Raw genomic sequence first — 18,802 nt, 5'->3', positions numbered from 1 at the left:
TGAAGTGTATATCATCCACGTGTTTTACAATAATTGCCATGCTTCCTCTCTTTCTCTCTCTGTAGCAATTCTAATTTAATGGTAACATGCAGCATTTTAAACATTAGTTATGGCTTTGTTTTAAATTCTCAGTTATGGTAGTTAATGGGCCCTCTCTTGGATGGGGGCGGAGAGCAGAGGGGAGATAAAAATATATTTAGTGTCTGATTAATAGAGACAGAAGTCAATCTTAGTCAATTATCAGTATGGTACTCTTAAACTTATGAAAATGGCATATGTTGCATTTTGAAAACAATGATCCTTGAAATTCTTTAAATGTGTTACAGTTCTAGCTAACTAAGCTTTTAAACTTAGTTATATGAAAACAAATAAATAAAAATTAGGAATTATATTCGAAAAGAGTTCTCAGAGCGATCCATTCTTTTTTCTCTTGGGAGGGGGGGAAGAGTTCCTAATATAATAAATTAGAGATGTAAGAGTCAGTTTTGTGTCCCTTTGAACAATATGAAACAGGGCCATTATCTTAAATAAATGTTCTTCATGAAACATCCACACGTCTTCCAGAGAGATGTTGACATATATACATGCACATACTCGCGTATACATGATTCATTTACTTATTCAGTCATTCAGAACATATTTACTAAATGCTGACCCTCAGCCAATGATGGCTATGGTTGGTCGCTCAGCAAAAACAGACATGTTCTCTGCTTTTGTGGAGTTCACAATCTGGTGAGCAGGGCTGTGGGAGGGACAGAAGCCACGACTTCTCTTTTGTTTTGTTGAAATGCCTAAACAAAATGCTTCTGGATACCAGGCTCCTTTCCTCATGCCATCATTCTGGGCCAGGCTGTAGCTGTACACGTGATTAGTCTTTATAAAGTTATTTTTTTCTTAATACGCCCGTGTTTAATTTTTTTTTTACTTCTTTCTTTTATGCATAGCCTGACCTCCGAATTTTATTTTCCTGATGTTTAACATCTTTCCAAGTCTCATGAACCTACTTGTTCTCTGACTCCTCTCCTTTCTAACTTGTTATCTATCTCAACATCTTTATAGTATTTCACACCATCAGAAATTATTTTATTTACTAGGATGAGGCTCTTGAGGGCAGGGACCTGATTGACCTTTTTCATCCACCACTTCCCAGCATCTAAGACAGGATCAGGCAGATAAGTAAGGCTCTTTCTACTTTCTAAAATCTGTTCCCTAAGTGGCTGATTGTTCTGGGAAATGCCTTACATTTTATTAACGTGATGGGGTGGCTCTCTGTCATTGATGATTATGGCCGTGGAGTGTAGCCGGCTTTGCGTCAGGAGCATGGGATTTTTAAGTATTCCATTCAATAAGATTTGATATGGAAAGAAATGGGTAGTAAAGGCTTAATGGATTATAAAGTACTACACTGATAAAACGAAACGGAATAAGGAACAACGAAATAGTGTTAACAGTCACAGATGCCAAAGATGAGAATGCGACAGCAAAGTACATTATTGCCAAGTAGAGCGTCTCATTTCTGGACATACTTGACTTGCCGGTTATTTGTCACTTCTCAGCTCTAAATACCCCCTTCTTGGTCCCACTTTGTGATACAAGGCCTGGGTTTTGCAAACTTTATTTTTCCTGCGCCTGCAGGCTCCTTGTAAATGTCAGCCTGGAGGGGTTCCTCTGGGGAAATGGCAGAGCAGGAGGAGGAAGGAAAGGCTTTATCTTCTTCCTGCTTTGTTTTGTTTTTGCTTTATCCCTTGCTGGTGGAAGGGTTGTTGAGTGGTGGGGTCTCTCAGGGTCCCTGTGGCATTGGGCTGCTCTGGGGGTAGACACGGCCATTGCTTCAATATCCCAGCAGTGGCTGGTATGTTCTTACAGCAGCCACAGCACCTCCCAATGGAGGACATTCGGGCATCTAAATTTCCACCTGGAAGGTCCCCCTTTAAGTTTCTCAGAGTCTCCCTTGTTCATATTTGTACCTGGTGGGAAATAGGACCTCTTGCTGGTCTTACGCCCAGAAGCAATTCTGAGTTAGAACCAGTGTTTTGTTTGTTTATTTGTCTAATCCCATTGGCAGTAGACTCCCAAAGTAAATGGTGGAAATGGCAGGTTTTTCCCAAGCAGTACATTAAGAAAGATGACAGCATTTGTCACTTGTTAATCCTGTGACCACACAAGCAATGTGGCATATCTGCTTCCCCTTCCTGCTCACGGTCTGCTTCTGATGAGGTGAAGCCTGAGGTTCAAGCAGAGTCTGACCTTGTCTGGAATTTCCTCGGGATTCTTTTTCAAATAAGAGGACAGCAGCGTTCTGAGTCCCATTAACATATGGATTCTGGGAAATTTGTCAAAGGATGTTCATTCAGTTTAGTTCTACTTGAAAACTTCTTTTAGCGTTTTACATCTCGGAAGCCAAAGATTGGAGAGAGAGCTGTTTAGTATATCGTGACATGGATAGAAACTAAGGAACTAGATAGCCCTCTTTTTTTTTTTTAATTGCTTGCAGACCACAAGACTATATGTTTAATTAGAAGGGGAATACAAAGCGCAGCTGTAGAATTCCTGACCCAAGTCGATGTCGATCGAGCAAGAGCTTGTAAACTGCCCAGGAGTGAGTCCTACCGTAGAGAAGCGTTTTATGTTTACATCTTCATGTTTACAGCTGGCAGAAGATTAATAGGAAATAACTGCCAACCAAGTCTAGGATGGAGAAGCACCACTAAGGAGGCAAGAGAGCATACGTCTTCCAATACCCAGGTACTAGGAGGACATTAGGAGTGTGATTAAGGGGCAGCCACACGGCGTCCAGGTGTATACGGCACATTTCCTGCCTAACTGAGCATCTCCACATTCTTGTCAGCTAAAATCGCCCACCAAAGCAGTTTTACTGCCACTTGTGAAGGGACAAATATGGATTTGTTGTTTCAGTAAACCCTCAGTATGAATCCTTTATTGCTTATTTCATTACTGATCATCAGAGTAAAATTACTCTAAGGATGTGAATATGAAGATTCATAAATTTCAAAAAGCTTTAAAAATAGTCTTAGCAGCTAATATTTATCGGACTTGTTCTAAGTGTTAGTCACCACTGTAATTTCTTGAAATGTGTAAACATACCAATTTTCGTGAGTGTCGCTACTATCTTGGATTCGCACAAGTAAGAAAATAAAATAGGCAATTTGTCCATGGTTACATTTAATAAGTGGAAGAGTTGGTATTCGGTTCCAGGTATTCTTAACTATTCTAATAAAGGCTGTGCATTTTCCACTGTATCATCCTCAGTTTAAATAGTACAGGTATTTTTATAAATTGTAACAATTATGGAAACAGAACACATTGTATGCACTAATACGCGCTATTTATTATTGGTACTTAAAGTAAAAAGTGTGTTGAAGATGAAGTATTCTTGGAGATGGTTTGGAAGGCAAATGTTTGCTACTTTTCCCTCCCAGGGCTGGAGCTTAATTTCTCTATCCTTAAATATCCTTAAATCACTATAGATACTTAGTGACTTACTTTTATCAAGTGGAAATGGCAGAAATGACAGTATGCTACTTCTGAGATCAGGACATGAATAGATGCAAGCTTTCATCTTGAGTGTACTCTCTCTCCTTCTCTCTCAGTCACAACTCAGAGGGGGCCCCATGATCTGCAGGAGAGATCCACATGGGCGGGGGCCCCAGGATCTGCAGGAGAGATCCACATGGGTGGGGGCCCCATGATCTGCAGGAGAGATCCACATGGGAGGGACCCCCAGGATCTGCAGGAGAGATCCACATGGGCGGGGGCCCCAGGATCTGCAGGAGAGATCCACATGGGCGGGGGCCCCAGGATCTGCAGACAAGGAGTTGAAGCATCTGGCGAACAGCCACATAATTGAGCTTGGAGGCAGAACCTCCTTAGCAGAACTCTGAAGTGTTGAGCCTGGGGCTCAGACCCACTGTTTGACTACAATCTCATGGGAATTCTTGAGTCAGTCACTCACATTATGTCCATCTCCAACTCCATGTCTCAGTCTCATAAACTGAGGCAAATAATCAATGTTTGGTTTCTTTAAGATGCTAGATTTTGAGGCAACTCTTACACATCAGTGTTCAATAATAACCTCGGTGTAAGATTTAAGGTTCACCACAACATGAATACATAGATTCATGATTGAATGAATGAGTGAAAGCCCAGATCATCAGAGATAATTAGCTTTTAAATTATTAATATAAAGAATGTGTTTTCTTTATAAGTATGTTAAACAATTATATGCGTGTGTATATATATATTTGAATACATTCTTTATATATACCTTTACTTTAAACATTTTCACTATGTCTGTATGAAATATGTGTGAGATCATCCCAAAGGTCTAAGCTATGCTCCTTAGCATGGTTTCTGTTATCATACGTACTTGAAAATAAAACTGAAATGCTATGTAGATGGTCTTTTAATTCTGCTTAAAGAAATAGCATCTGTCGATTTGTCACAGACACCAGCACCACGTATATTTTTATATCTCAGAAGACACAAGAAGGAACTTGGAAAATTCTTATTCTGTATTAAATTTTGACTAATGAGGATGACTGACTAACCTGATGATGTAACTTAGTTGACTAGTAAATTAAGATAATGCATGTAAATTCTATGCTATGGACTGAATTGCAGTCCCCTCAAAACGTATATGTTGGAGCCTAAACCCCCAGTGTGACGGTATTTGGAGATGGGACCTTTAGGAGAATATTAGGTTTAAATTAAGTCATGAGAGTGGGGCTTTCATGAGAGATGGGATTAGCGCTCTTATGAGAAGAGAAACTAGACCTTCTCTCTCTCTCTCTCTCTCTCTCTCTCTCTCTCTCTCTTTTCTTCCCTGACCCAACACCATCCCACCCCCAAGCCATGAGAGTGACAAACAAGAAGGTGGCCATCCCAAGGCAGGAAAAGAGCTCTCAGCAGAACCCGACTACACTGGATCCCTGTTCTCAGATTTCCAGACTCCCAAACCATGACAGAATAAATTCCTGCTGTCCAAGCCACCCAGTCTATGGTATTCTGTTATGGCAGCCTAAGATAAGATACTCTAAGCACAACTATTGACACATGTTAATTTGAGTGATATTACCCATTATTCCTATTAGTAATAGAATTAGTAGTAATACTCGTATCATTCTTATTTTTAGATACTGTTCCCCCACTAATGGAAATTCCATGAGAATAATAGTTGTCAAATACGTTGTATCCCCAACCTCTCTCTCAGGGTTTTTTTCCCCCAAGGTCCACAATGCTGCTGATATATACGGTTCCATAACAGCACAAATTCATATGATGTGCTCCCTCCCTTCCTGTGAATCTCTGCCTATACGTAATATTATCAGAAAAGACTTAGGACACAAAACACCCACTGTGTCCCCCACACCATTGCACACGCCTTAAACCCCTCAGTTTGTTTTGTTTTGTTTTGTTTTTCTCTCTTTATAGAAAGGATGACCATTTGAAATATTATATTTATGTGTGTGTATTTTATGTCATCCCTCACAACATTTAGGTGGGAGAATCCAGATCGGGTCTGTTCATTGCCTCACCGCTTAGGACATGCTTGGCCTGAATTACAGCTTTTTGAATTAACGTATCTGGAACATCTTCAAATGCAGAACCTAGATCTAATTCATTCATTTCAATGGCTTTGCATTTTACGGTTGTATATTCATTTATTTACCTATTTCCATTTGGTGGTATTTACTTTTATTCTTAACTTTAACTGAGTTTCAAATTTTATTTTAATTCATGTTTTCATATTAAAACCTCTTCCCTATGTCAGTCTCCCAACTTCGAGTTCTCACTTTCCAGAAACAACTACTTTAATTCCTTAGCTTTTTCATCTGATATTTAATACATTTCTCCCCAGTAATTTGCTGTCGTTGATATTTTTATTAAATTCAATTAATTAATTATTTTATTAAATTAATAAATTCAATTACTTAAATTTAATATTATGAAAAATTCTAAACACACACTATTCCGTTTATTTTGTAGATGCTTCTCTGCGTTTCTGGGTATGCGCAAGCAGAGTTCTTGTACTTTTTTCTCACGTCAACATGTGCATTGGTATATATACATGTAGAAATATTTGGGGAAACTAAACATTTTCTTTTCTCTCTATCAACTTTGTATAAGAGGTCAACGAGACCTTTAGAAGGATGTAGACCTTTAGAAGGATCCTTCTAAATCCCTCATAGAGGGAACATTCAAAATTGACACTAGACAAGATATGTCCACTTACAGAACACAAGCTCTTGCATAGACATTAGCTATGACTCGTAATGTGTTTTAGGATACACAGTCCTGGGTCTGACTTAACTGAATAAATATCAAACTCCTTGTCTATACGCCACCCAATAAGATTTGAAGAGGCACGATCTCTAAGAACAGGAGGTAAGGATGATGTAATGATGCTACTCTGGCTAGCCAGTCAAGCAAATGAGTATGCCTACGGGGAAATATAAGAAAAACCAATGTGCCTCATATTTTTATAATGTGCGTGCAGGCCTCGAGTACAGGTGTGTGTTGCCATGCACGTTTTTCTTGTGCGTACCTTCCCGATTTAATATTCATGGGACTACAAATACTATTGTCTTTTGTCTGCCATCATTTGGTAGTGAAGAAGGCTCAGATGCTACCCGACAGAAGGAGAAAGGACTTCCAAGGATAGCATCTGTTTCGTTGGCAAAGCCTGCCCTGTTTGTGACTGTGGGCTTGGAATCACCATTGGGTTTGGCACTTCTGAGATGGACTGACTTGGTGGGAAAAAATAAATTTTTTTTTTAATTAGAAAACCCCACTGAATTGCAGGTCAGGTTCACATTTGGACAAATGTAGTTGTGTTTTGAAAAAGGTAAGCAGGCCTTCTTTACATTCTTCTGCATCTCACCACAGAGTCAAGCCCTTTATTTGATACACGGTAATTGGAACAAGACAGACAACAGTTGCCATATTCTTTGCATAGAAATGTGCTGCGTGGGCCTGGCGCCACTCACCCTCCCGCCTGGCTTAGCTATCTCTCCAGCTCCATGCTTCCTTTCTTAATTAGAACTCAAAAATGCCGACAGTTTTCCTTGCTGTGAGATTGCCTCTCTCCCTCTCCTCAGCGTGGGCAACGGCATGCTATTTTATTATAAATAAAATCTCGGATCTTTTACTAAAATATGGTTTTTCTGACAAGGAAATTGCATGCCTATTTAGCAACGTATTATCTCACTATTTCAGGTACCTTACTTAATGATACACCCCTATGCATATCCACTGAAAATTGCGGATCTATTTTTTTTTTCCTAATGACAAAATCAAACCCGAGGATCTTTACATTCATCTTAGTTTGCCTAAGTAGAGATTTCATAAACTGGGAATGAGTTAGACCTGAGGATAGAAAAACAGCAACGACATGCAGTGTCAGTGTTTTAGAGTCCTTTGATGCAGGGCGTATGGAGCTAAAAACGAAATGGAGAACAATGGTTAAAAACAAAAGTGTACAAGAACCTTTCAGCTCATCAGTATCTAGTAAAAACATTCAAAGAATGGCGACATAATAAACAATCCGAATTCTGGTTTAAACAACGAATAGTAATGAAAGGCCCTTGGTAATGCGAGAAGTCTAAATAATGTACCTGAATGGCTTGGTTGGGACTAAAGTCACTTTACAGACACTTGTAAGTGGGAGTATCGAGGTGGTAAGTGACATATAAGCTTGTATATGGATCATAGGCTATTTTTGATGAGTTCCTAGTCATTAGGTACTTCAATATTGAATTGTGTAGTTTCTGAAGGAATGAGCGCCCCTCCACTAAGATGAACTCGATCTAAGAAAAGCAAACCTACACTAGCTGGAAGTCCACAAGCATTGGAAGGCCAGAGTCAAGCATCTCCTTTGCAAAGTATACCTTGGATTCACTTTAAAGTACACTCGACTCCAACACAGTCCATTGTCTTGACTTATTTTGAGAAAAAGGTGACTACACTATCAAATGCCACCTCACGAATTTTGGGGCAAAATGAAGTGGAGAAGAAGCCCGGATGCACTTTTTAGAACTGGTCTTAAGGAGCACGGATCTATTATGTATAGTCCAACCCATAAGCAGAGGAAGTTACTGGATCCGATCAGATTTCCATGAATATCTCAACTTATGTGCGGTCAAGAGCAGCTCTAAGACATATCATAGTCATGATAACCTAGAATATTGGAATGAAATTCACTGATGGAAGCTTTGAGGACTAAAGAGCATTTGAGCAATATCTTTATTTATTTTTATTTATTTATTTTTTTTTCAACGTTTATTTATTTTTGGGACAGCGAGAGACAGAGCATGAACGGGGGAGGGGCAGAGAGAGAGGGAGACACAGAATCGGAAACAGGCTCCAGGCTCTGAGCCGTCAGCCCAGAGCCTGACGCGGGGCTCGAACTCACGGACCGCGAGATCGTGACCTGGCTGAAGTCGGATGCTTAACCGACTGCGCCACCCAGGCGCCCCTTGAGCAATATCTTTAAAAAGAAAGGCAACTAAGGCTAGTCCTGATGAAATGCTAGTAATCAATAACTATTTGAAGTACTTATGTGTGCAAGCATACTAAAATATCATTGTTCCTCATATTAAAAAGACAAATAACGGTCTTCATTAGGCATAGGGACTAGGCACCAAATTGACCTGTTTTTGTTGGTTTTTCAAGAAGAAACTTGGGGCATTCTAAGTTTTTGGAGACTTTACAGAGATGATGTCTCTGAGGGATACTGTGGTGTCATTAAACTAATAAAACTATATAGACAAATCTATTCTTTAAAAGTCAGATTACCCTTCTCATTCTGTATTTCAATTCACGCTGTCTCAACTGTCTGGTTGGATGTCTGGCCTAATGAAACTTGCTTTCCATTAAGTGGCTGGTGACAGCTGGAGAGTCATTGTACTGTGATGCAGAAAATGACCCACTTTTAAATGGGTTAATGATCAAACATAATGGGAAAACTCATTGAAAACAAGCCAACTTCTATTTGTACTATTGACCACTCAATGGTCAATTGCCCCCTTCCCACCTTTTAAATAGAATGCTTCTTTTAACGTTTACCTCTAAAATTAGAGCCTTCCTGATTATTGCCCATTCCATCAGTGTTTTAGATATTAATTCCTCTATATTTTTAAGCCAACCCCCTTGTGCACTCTACTCTCACATGGGTACCTCTCCCTGCCAGAGCTCCTGTGCACCGCCCTGTTGAACAGACAATCCTCTTCATCTTCCTAGTTTGACTCCTCTCCACCCTTGAACGTCCGTTCCCTTCCAGCCCTTCATTTGTTGGCATACCCACGCAGCACAACCACGTTTTGATTCACAGTCTGTTATTCTGTCTTTTGGCTCCAACCATTTGGCTGCACATCTAACTAAGCCTGGAGAAGAAACTCGCCTTGCATTGGTATGACCGCTACTGGGGGCTCTCACTGGAGATGTGGTTCTCATTTGCATAAACAACGTAAACGCAAAAATAAAGCTTTCCTTTGCCACACTTGTCATATTTTATAGTTCCAAACATGTTGTTCTCCTACACCCCTGCCCCCTTTCTCACCATTTTGTGAAACCTCCCCCTCCCCCCTCTTTGTTTTTAGAGTAAGAGGCCTGCTGCAACAGGGAATCACAGCCCTTGGATGAGGTGATGGTGAGGGTGGGCTCAGACAGTCAGCTGTGGGGAAGCATTTAAGAGGCACGAGTTGGGGGGGGTGGTAAAAAAAACCTTTCTTAGAGCAAGTGAATAAAAAGAGCACCCTTCTATGATGTCTTTCTAGAATATTTAAAATTCTATTGTGTGAATGTAATCCCTCACCAAGAGGATTTCTATGTTACACGGTGCTCAGAAAATCAGTATTATCAGTGACTCCATTCTTCTGGCCGCCTAAAATATAGCAATCTGACTTTCAGATGGAGTTAATTCATTAATATATATGAAAGTGAAACCAGCACACATGCTTTCCTTTAGTTAAATTCACCATGATACAAAGTGTTTTAATATATAGACTTATGATTTTGTCTTTTTAAAAATCATGCTTACATGACCTCAAAATCCCAGTTGTTTTTTTTTTTTCAGTTCCCATTCTGTATTAGAGAAAATTTCCTTACCAGATTTTTGGCTATTTACATCATAGAATATATATTCGAGATTGGCTAAAACATGTTAGTAGATCGAAGTCTTTCTCCCCCCCCCCCCCGCCCCAATAGATTATTTATGTCTTTGGATTTTGAGGTAATAAACAGACTCAGCTATGCATTCTTGGTTGTAAATATCAGATCCCTATTTTGGCTACGGTAAGCAGAGATGGAATTTATGTTAAGGATATCAGGATGCTGACGGAATGAACATAAAGCTGAAAAAGTTCAGAAAAGGGGGAGAAAGCAAGCAAACAAGGACCACTGGACTACAGAAACCACACTGAACTCATGCTTCAGGTAACATCTGAAGGCATTAATGCTGGCTCGTGGACCCAGTCACACTGCTGGTTAAACACAGTCCATGGGAACTGGGCATAAGTGCATCTGACTGGCAGAGGGTAGATTATATGGGCCTAGGCTGGCTGTCAGGGTAGAGAGAGGAAGTTACAGTCCATAACAGTAAGTGGAAAACCCTTCATTCAATAGTCTGCCTGATGTCAAACACCCACATGTATGAAAGAAACGTAGATCATGGGAGACAAACAAAACAAATCACAACCAGTGAGTATATACCAAACACTAGAAAACCTTAGGGTCTTTGTTCTCTAGCAAATAGTAACATGAACCATGCGTTGTCCTGTCTATTATACACCAAGTTAAGAGGGGACTGGTCATTGTCCATGACACTTCACAATATGATTTCTTAGATACCATTTTCGTTAAAAATCTCTGCATAATGGTTTTGTTCATTCATCTTCAAAAAACTCAACCTAAGGGGCTCCTGGATGGCTCAGTTGGCTAAGCGTCCGACTTCAGCTCAGGTCATGGTCTCACAGTTCGTGAGTTCGAGCCTCACCTCTGGCTCTGGGCTGACAGCTCAGAGCCTGGACCCTGCTTCCGATTCTGTGTCTCCCTCTCTCTGCCCTTCCCCTGCTCACGCTTCATCTTTCTCTTTCTCAAAAATAAATAAACATTAAAAAAAAAAACCTCAACCTAAAACAACACATTAAAATGCTTTATTGCTGTAGTAGGGAGAATATGCTAATAGAATGGCCCTAATTTCTGTAACCAGTAGCTATTTTACTTTATCTGCAAAAGGGATTTTATAGATGGAATTAATGTTAAGAACATGGATATGGGGAGACAGCCTTGGATTGTTTGGATGGGTCCAATCTAATCTGATCAATCCTCGAAAAGCAGGGAACCAGCTGTAGTCAGAGAGCAGTGGTGATGACGAAAGCAGACTTACTGGCTGGGAAGACAGAGGTAGCCACAAGCCAAGGAATGGGAGGCAGTCTCTAGAAGTCAAAAAAAAAAAAAAAAAAAAAAAAAGCAAGCAAGAAAAAGGATTCTCCCTAGAGGCTTCAGGAAAGAAAGCAGCCTTGCCAAAAACCTTGAGTGAAGTCCAGTAGGACCCATAGAACTTCTACCCTCCAGAATGATGAGATAAATTTTTGTGTTAAGATGCTAAGTTTGTGGCCATTTGTTACATGGTGATTCTTTATGGCAGCAATAGAAAATAACACAGTTGTTCTGTGCATCAGTGGGTAGTAGGTCTTCCTTCCCTTGCTGTGCCTACAGACCAGGCGAGACTCAGGAAGACGAAGGACTGACTCAGCAGCAAACTGAAATCAAGCGTCAAGCAGCTAGATCAACCTGGTTCTCCTCTTCTTTGCTACAAGTTTGTAAGGGTTCAATAGAAAGCCTCTCATCCCGAGCATGTCTTACTATGAAACTGTCAGTTTTGAGGACTGCACGTGACACATCAGTAGAAGGATTTCCAGAAACAGACATTTTAGAAGTTGCTGATTAAAAACCCCAAATGTGTAGGGATTGCTGTAAATGTTAATGTGAAGAGAAAAGCATTGCCAATATGCACAGGGTGCTTTTGTTTTCTATCCGAGAACAACGTGTGCAGACAAAAGACTCACCTGTAATTGAGGCTAGATTTTTCAACGTTCCGCTTATCTCATCATGTAAAACTCACATCATCCCTTTTGTCAGAGTTTTCAAGAATGTGAAATTGAGGGGCAATCTCCACCTCGGGGCGAAAGCTGCATTGCCGTTTACGCACTCTACAAGACAGGCTATCAAAGTAGAAGTAATTCTCTGAAGGTTAAAAAAGGGAATATTAGTGCACACTTCATTTATCAAATCCTAGAGATGATAGGAAGTTTAATGACAATTTGTTTTCAGGACTTCCCCATATTAAATTATATTATAAATTGGTGACCTCGCTGTTCGAGGGAAATAAAATATGGACAATTATTCCTTCGTGATTATTAGTCCCTGGTAACGCAAACTGTGGTGAGTCACAGTAGGGTTCAACCTGATGTGCCTGTACATGCTGGCTCTGTTAACACTTGATCCATGAATTTCCATTCTGTTTTATGGTAGTTTTATGAGTTCGTAGTAATATGATCATTTCTCAAACACAGAGAAAATACATATGAAAAATACACATACTGAAGTTGTGGGCTTTGCCCCCTCAAAGAAAGGTAAACATAGATGAGGGGTGGACAGGTCAAGTCTATCCTTGATATAAAAAACGAACACTCTAAACAATCAAATTCCATCTAATGATAGCTCACTTCATTATAACTGAGACTAACTCTATGGAAATTTAGTAAAGTATACCAAAAGAGGACCACCTACAACTGTAACAACTGTATTGTTTGAAGTTTCAAACTGGCTTCTACAACTTTGAAATGAATAATAGTTTGACTTATCAATACCATTAGTGTGATTGTCTTTTCCAGATACTTGATTTAAAAGAATTTTAAAAGAGCTCATATATAAATCCTGGAGACCAATTCTATATTCCTCTGAGATACAGAATGCCAAGCATTTTATAGCTTCATATTTTAATAGTCTTTTTTTGGAAGTGTGATATATATAGACAGAGCCGACGTCGTAGCTGTATAGCTCAAGAATTTTAACCACAGAAACACCATCTGGATCAAGGAATAGAATATTTTCAGCACCAGAGACCATCCCCCAGACCTTCACCCAGTCTTCATTTTTCTCTTTTTCTGTCTCCACAAAGCTACCTACTCTCTGATTTCCAACGTCAGAGATGGAATTTGCTGATTTTTTAATTTTGTGTATACGTCATATATGCATCCTTTCTCCTACCCACCGTCCTAAACAGAATGCGACTTGAGACACCATGTTGTAGCTCATAGCAGAAGCTTTTAATTCCATTTATATTGTACTTCTTTTGTTGTATGAAGAATACCAAAATGTAGCCACCCATTGTACCTCGTTAGACCTTGGTTGTCTATTGTATTCTTAGTTCACACTTTATAATCTCCTCATTCATGCATGTCTTTTGGTACATCTACTGTATATTTCTGTGCTTATATAACCAGGAGCACAATTGCTGGGTCCCAGGGTATATGTTAGTTCAGATTTAGTAGATATGCTGACACCTTCTGAACATGAGTAGTGCCATTTACATTTCAACAGCAGTGCGTAAAATTTCCAGTTGCTCCTTGCCTTAGATGTCATAGATATTCAGTCTTTTTAATTTAGTCATTCCTCTGGTTGCATAGGGGTATGACATTATTAATTTAACTTACCTGATGACTGGGTTTGAATGTCTTTGCATCTCTTTATTTAGAAGTACTGAGTAAGGAGTGTTTAATTCAAGTGGAAGAGTGGGCCACGGAAGTTTGAAGAAGGTCTTTAAGAAAGACTGCATTTCTGAGCCGGACATGGGAGAATAAATATGACAATTTGTCTGGTAGACAAAAATGGCATTGAGGTGGAGAAAGAAGGAGGAATTTCAACATTAGGTGGTTCAGGGTAGAGATCACTGCCACAAAAAGAAACAAAGGCCTAAAAATATGTTAATCCTTAAGGACTCCAGATGAGGCCAACATATCCAGAGCACAAAATAAATGGAGAAGGGGAATAGAAGAGAATACTATGAAAGAGAATTCAGGCTAAGTTGGGAAAGGGCTTTGAATGTTCTTAGGAAAGAGATGGGGCTCTATTATTTAGGAAATAAATAAATATATAAGCTTCTATGCAGTTGTTAATAACACTGATTATGAAAGTAATCATAATTAAAATCTGATATAATTTCTAAAGAATAAAGAACACATTTTATGTTTCTGAAATAGATTTATTTGGCTTATTTTTGCTGCATGTAACATTTTTATCTTGTAGAAATCTGTGCATGCCCATAAAGTAGACAGATTTAGATCCCATTAATGATTAATATTGTTTCAAAATTGAAATCCATGATTCATTGTTTGTACAGAAGTGAGCTCTAATATCATGAATGAATAATACAAAATATTACACAAAGGAATTCATGCTCATTCTATGAATAAGATGGTAGACAGCTTTTGGATAAGCTACACAAATTATTTTCACTAAGAGATCAGTCTGTATACAAAGAGGAAAACTGAGTTTAGGGCAATAAGTTAAAATTATGAAATCAGCGGAGGTTTATACTTAAATTTTTTTTAATGTTCATTCATTTTTTGAGTGAGAGAGAGAGAAAGCGCAAGTGGGGGAGGGGGAGAAAGAGAGAGAGAGACAGAGAGACAGAGATGCAGAATCTGAAACAGACTCCAGGCTCTGAGCTGTCGGCACAGAGCCCCACGTGGGGCTTGAACTCACAAACCGCGAGATCATGACCTGAGCTGAAGCCACCCGGGCGCCCCCATAATTGCACTATAGAATCACCTGGGGAGCTTCTAAAACTCCCGACACCCAGCTCTCGCTCGGAATCAATTAAATTAGACTGGCTGGGGGTGGAGCCAGGCCTTCGCTTTAAATACCGCCAGGTGACTCCGACGTGCACCACTTTGAGACCCACTGTGCTGAAAGTTTATTCAACTACACTACGTGATGCCAAAAATGTTTTTCACGGCGGTTATGTTCCATTTTCCATCTCCAGCTGCAGTGGGTGAGTGTTTCTGTTTTACATTTCCTCTGAAATTTTATATTATCCAGTTTTAAAAATTTTGTCAGCTGGTAAATGAGTTACGGCATTTACTTGCTGTTTTGGTTTGTATTTCCTTTAGTTGCTAGTGGGGTTGGACATTTGTTTTTTATGTAAGTGTGCCATTTCTGTTTTTTTCACCTGTAAAAAGCCTTTTCATGTTTTTGTCTGAAGTTGTACAGGTTTGTCTATTTTTAGTTGATTTGGTAGAAAACATTTATGTTTCGGGAAAATCCTTTGGCAGACCTACATCTTTGTCTGTCCTTGATAATTCTGGCCTATTCCTACATTGTTAAGTGCCCTCCCTTCCGAAAACATGAACTTTACCAATTTTGTGTGGCTAGAGCATCTGTTGAGTTGGTTATGTTTTTTCTCCTTCATTCTCAGTGTAGTCTGGTATTTTTTAAAGTTATTTCTTTATTTCTTTACGTATTTATTTGAGAGAGACAGAGATAGCACTAGTGGGGGAAGGGCGAAGAGAGAGGGAAAGAGAGAATCCCAAGCAGGATCTGTGCTCAGACTCACGAAGCCATGAGATCATGACTTGAGCCAAACCGAGAATCAGATGCTTACCCTACTGAGCCACCCAGGTGTCCCTCAGTGTAGTCTAGTACTTTTTAATTGAATTATGCGTGTGTTCCTTGAATAAGCCCTCTATGTCCAAGCCACATTATTTCAGTGTATAGCTAGATACAATTTCCTAATGTTTAGTAGATTTGCATCTGTTATTTTGAAATCCGTCAATACTTTTCTGTGTGTTTGTGTATGGCATTGCTTTCGCTCAGATTTGTTTAAATGTTCTATTTAAAATTCTTTGCTCCAGAGAGCTTTTCTTTTATATTTTAAGACAGTAACTTATTTTCCCACGTGGAATATTTTTGTTTTTAAGGCAATGAAATCAGTTAAGTCTACAGTGTAAAAAAGGGGAGAAAAAAGCAACCTAACTCACTAAATATAAATCTCAGATTTGCTATTTTCTAGCTCTGTAAACTTCTGACATTAACATACTAGCCTGTTGTAGGTATGGGTGTCTTCTGATAACGAAGTAAGAAAACGTAGTTAAAACTCCCCACCAGCTTTTCTTTTTTATTTGTTCATTCTTAAAAGAGCAAATAAAGCTATAACCTGGCACATTTTATCAAGTGACTGGGTAGAAGTAGCCTGGCAGGAGATAAGACCATGGACAGTGTCACCAGCGTCTAATTTCAAACCTTATCTGTGCTGCTCACTAGCTTGTGGTCTCGTGGTGCTTATTATATATATATCTATATGCCTCAGTTTGCTTACTTGCAAAGCATGCAAGAGAATAGTAGCTTGCTGGGGCGCCTGGGTGGCTCGGTCGGTTAAAGATAATAGTAGCTTGCTGGGGCGCCTGGGTGGCTCGGTCGGTTAAGCGTCTGACTTCGGCTCAGGTCATGATCTCCTAGTTCGTGGGTTTGGGCCCCACATCGGGCTCTGTGCTGACAGCTCAGAGCCTGGAGCCTGTTTCAGATTCTGTGCCTCCCTCTCTCTGCCCCTCCCCTGCTCGTGCTCTGTCTCTGTCTCAAAAATAAATAAACATTAAAAAATTTTTTTAAAAAATAGTTGCTTGCTCACAGATTTTGCCGTGTACATTAAAATGAGTTCATATTTGCAGGGCACTTAAAGTAGTCCTTGGTACATCGTAAGGACTACCTATGGGATTGCTAAATAATTGATAAACAGGATGCATGCATGGGTACCTTTTCATGTCCCTTGCCTCCCTACCTGATGATGCTAGCACCATCTTTTCAAATCCTAACTGTAATGTAATTTCAAATGTATGGCTTTAATGTACTTGTCAATTTCTATACGCATATGCATAGCACACTTTCTCTCTCTCTCTCTCTCTCTCTCTCTCTCTTTTTTGGCACTGAGATGAGTTGCTTTCTGACTCTGTTTTTTGGTTTGCTTAGTATTTTAGACGTAAAATAATTTCCTTCTCTAATCACATCTCTCCGCTCCTTTCTGCCATTATTTGTTACTGATGCTGTTGGCTCTGGGTTATTCCCCTCCTGTCTCACTTTTCTCCCAACAGACACAGTAAGTGTTCTGGCCCTTCGTGTGACTTCCAGGTATTCACAGGGAATCTTTGGTGCTGAAGAGCAGTGGCTAGTTTGGAGAGAGCCCCTATGCCTTTCTACTGAGGCTGCATCCCTGCCCTTGTTTTATTTTGTTTTCTTCCACACTTGGGGAGGGCATCATGAGGCCCATGAAAACTCTTCATCTTGGCATTGCTTCTGATTAGAGATTAAAGAAGCTGCTTGTCTATCCGGTCAGTTCGATCCTCGGATAAAAACCTGGGGGAAAGCACTTCTACCATGAATAATGTATAGGGGTGCACAAACGTACACCAAAAACTAGTTAAACGTGTGTAAAATGTATTTATTTCCATTTCTCATTAAAAATGACTAAGTCTTATGACGTGCAGATGAAATTCTTATATATGAAAGAAGATCACTTTTTTTCTTTATAACTAATGATCATGTTTAGATTAAATGTGATGCAGAAGTTTGTTGTCATTGAGGGAATGGTATTCCTTTTCATCTGATATCATGCCTCTAAATAGAGAAATGCCACCATGATAGGGAGTGTGGGCCCCCCATATGTCTCTGTAACTCACATTTTTATAAACTTGTGCTCAGGCTCATCCTACATGTGTTCCACCCTAGGAATAGAAATCTACCCATGAAAACTACCTTGCCTGCATTAGCCATTTTCAGAGTAAGGTATAATTATCTTTCATTGTCTCTTTTCTGAACTAAAAATAGTTTCAGCTCTTCTAGAAGAACCTCGGAAATTTCAACTTAATGGTAAAAGTCAGTGAAACAACTGAGAGAGGAGTTCTTAGAGTAAAAACAAAAACCACTTTCACACAAAGAATAATCAAAGCCTTCTATGATATGCCAATAGTTGCAGAAAAAAAAATCTATTTTGACAAAGAAAAAAGAGAAGCTTTGTCATTTCAGTCCTTACCTGGTACATTCCATTATCGAGTCTTTTTCCAAAGTGTTTTCACCAAAGTTTGTTTTAATCTGTAGTCAGATGTCAGGACTGTTTCCATAGGTTTTGAATATTGGGGCTCTTTATTCATATTCAACCTTATAAATGGAGTTGTCAGGAAAACACGGAACACAGCATCTGACAGAAAAGCAGGAGCCAAACTCATTTCATTAGCGAAAAAAGCTTTTTAAATGATAATACTATGCGTTGGAATCCCCTTGATTACAACTATTTTCATTTTTATTTTTATTTAATATAATTTATTGTCAAGTTAGCTAACATATAGTGTATACAGTGTGCTCTTGGTTTTGAGGGTAGATTCCCGTGGTTCATCGCTTACATACAACACCCACTGCTCATCCCAACAGGTGCCCTCCTCAATGCCCATCACCCATTTTTCCCATCCCCCCCCCCCCCCCCGATTACAACTCTTTTCAGACTGGACAAGGAATGTACCTTTGGGGCTCCCCCTGCCTTTTGAAGTACAGTTGATATTTAGGTGTCTGTTTGAAACAAGTGATTTTCTTTAAGACTCTCTCAACCTTTAAAAAAAATTACTGTTACCTTTTTCAGTTCATAATTCAGTTCATAGCAGAACATAATTTGTTCTCTTTACAAACACACAAGTAGCTTTTGTTTTAACAGCTCCAAGAACTAGACCTAATGACA

Source organism: Leopardus geoffroyi, chromosome D3 (assembly GCF_018350155.1).
Source record: "Leopardus geoffroyi isolate Oge1 chromosome D3, O.geoffroyi_Oge1_pat1.0, whole genome shotgun sequence".
In the NCBI taxonomy this organism is placed as follows: Eukaryota; Metazoa; Chordata; class Mammalia; order Carnivora; family Felidae; genus Leopardus; species Leopardus geoffroyi.
The sequence above is the reverse complement of the archived record's forward strand: the minus strand, read 5'-3'. Positions refer to the sequence as shown.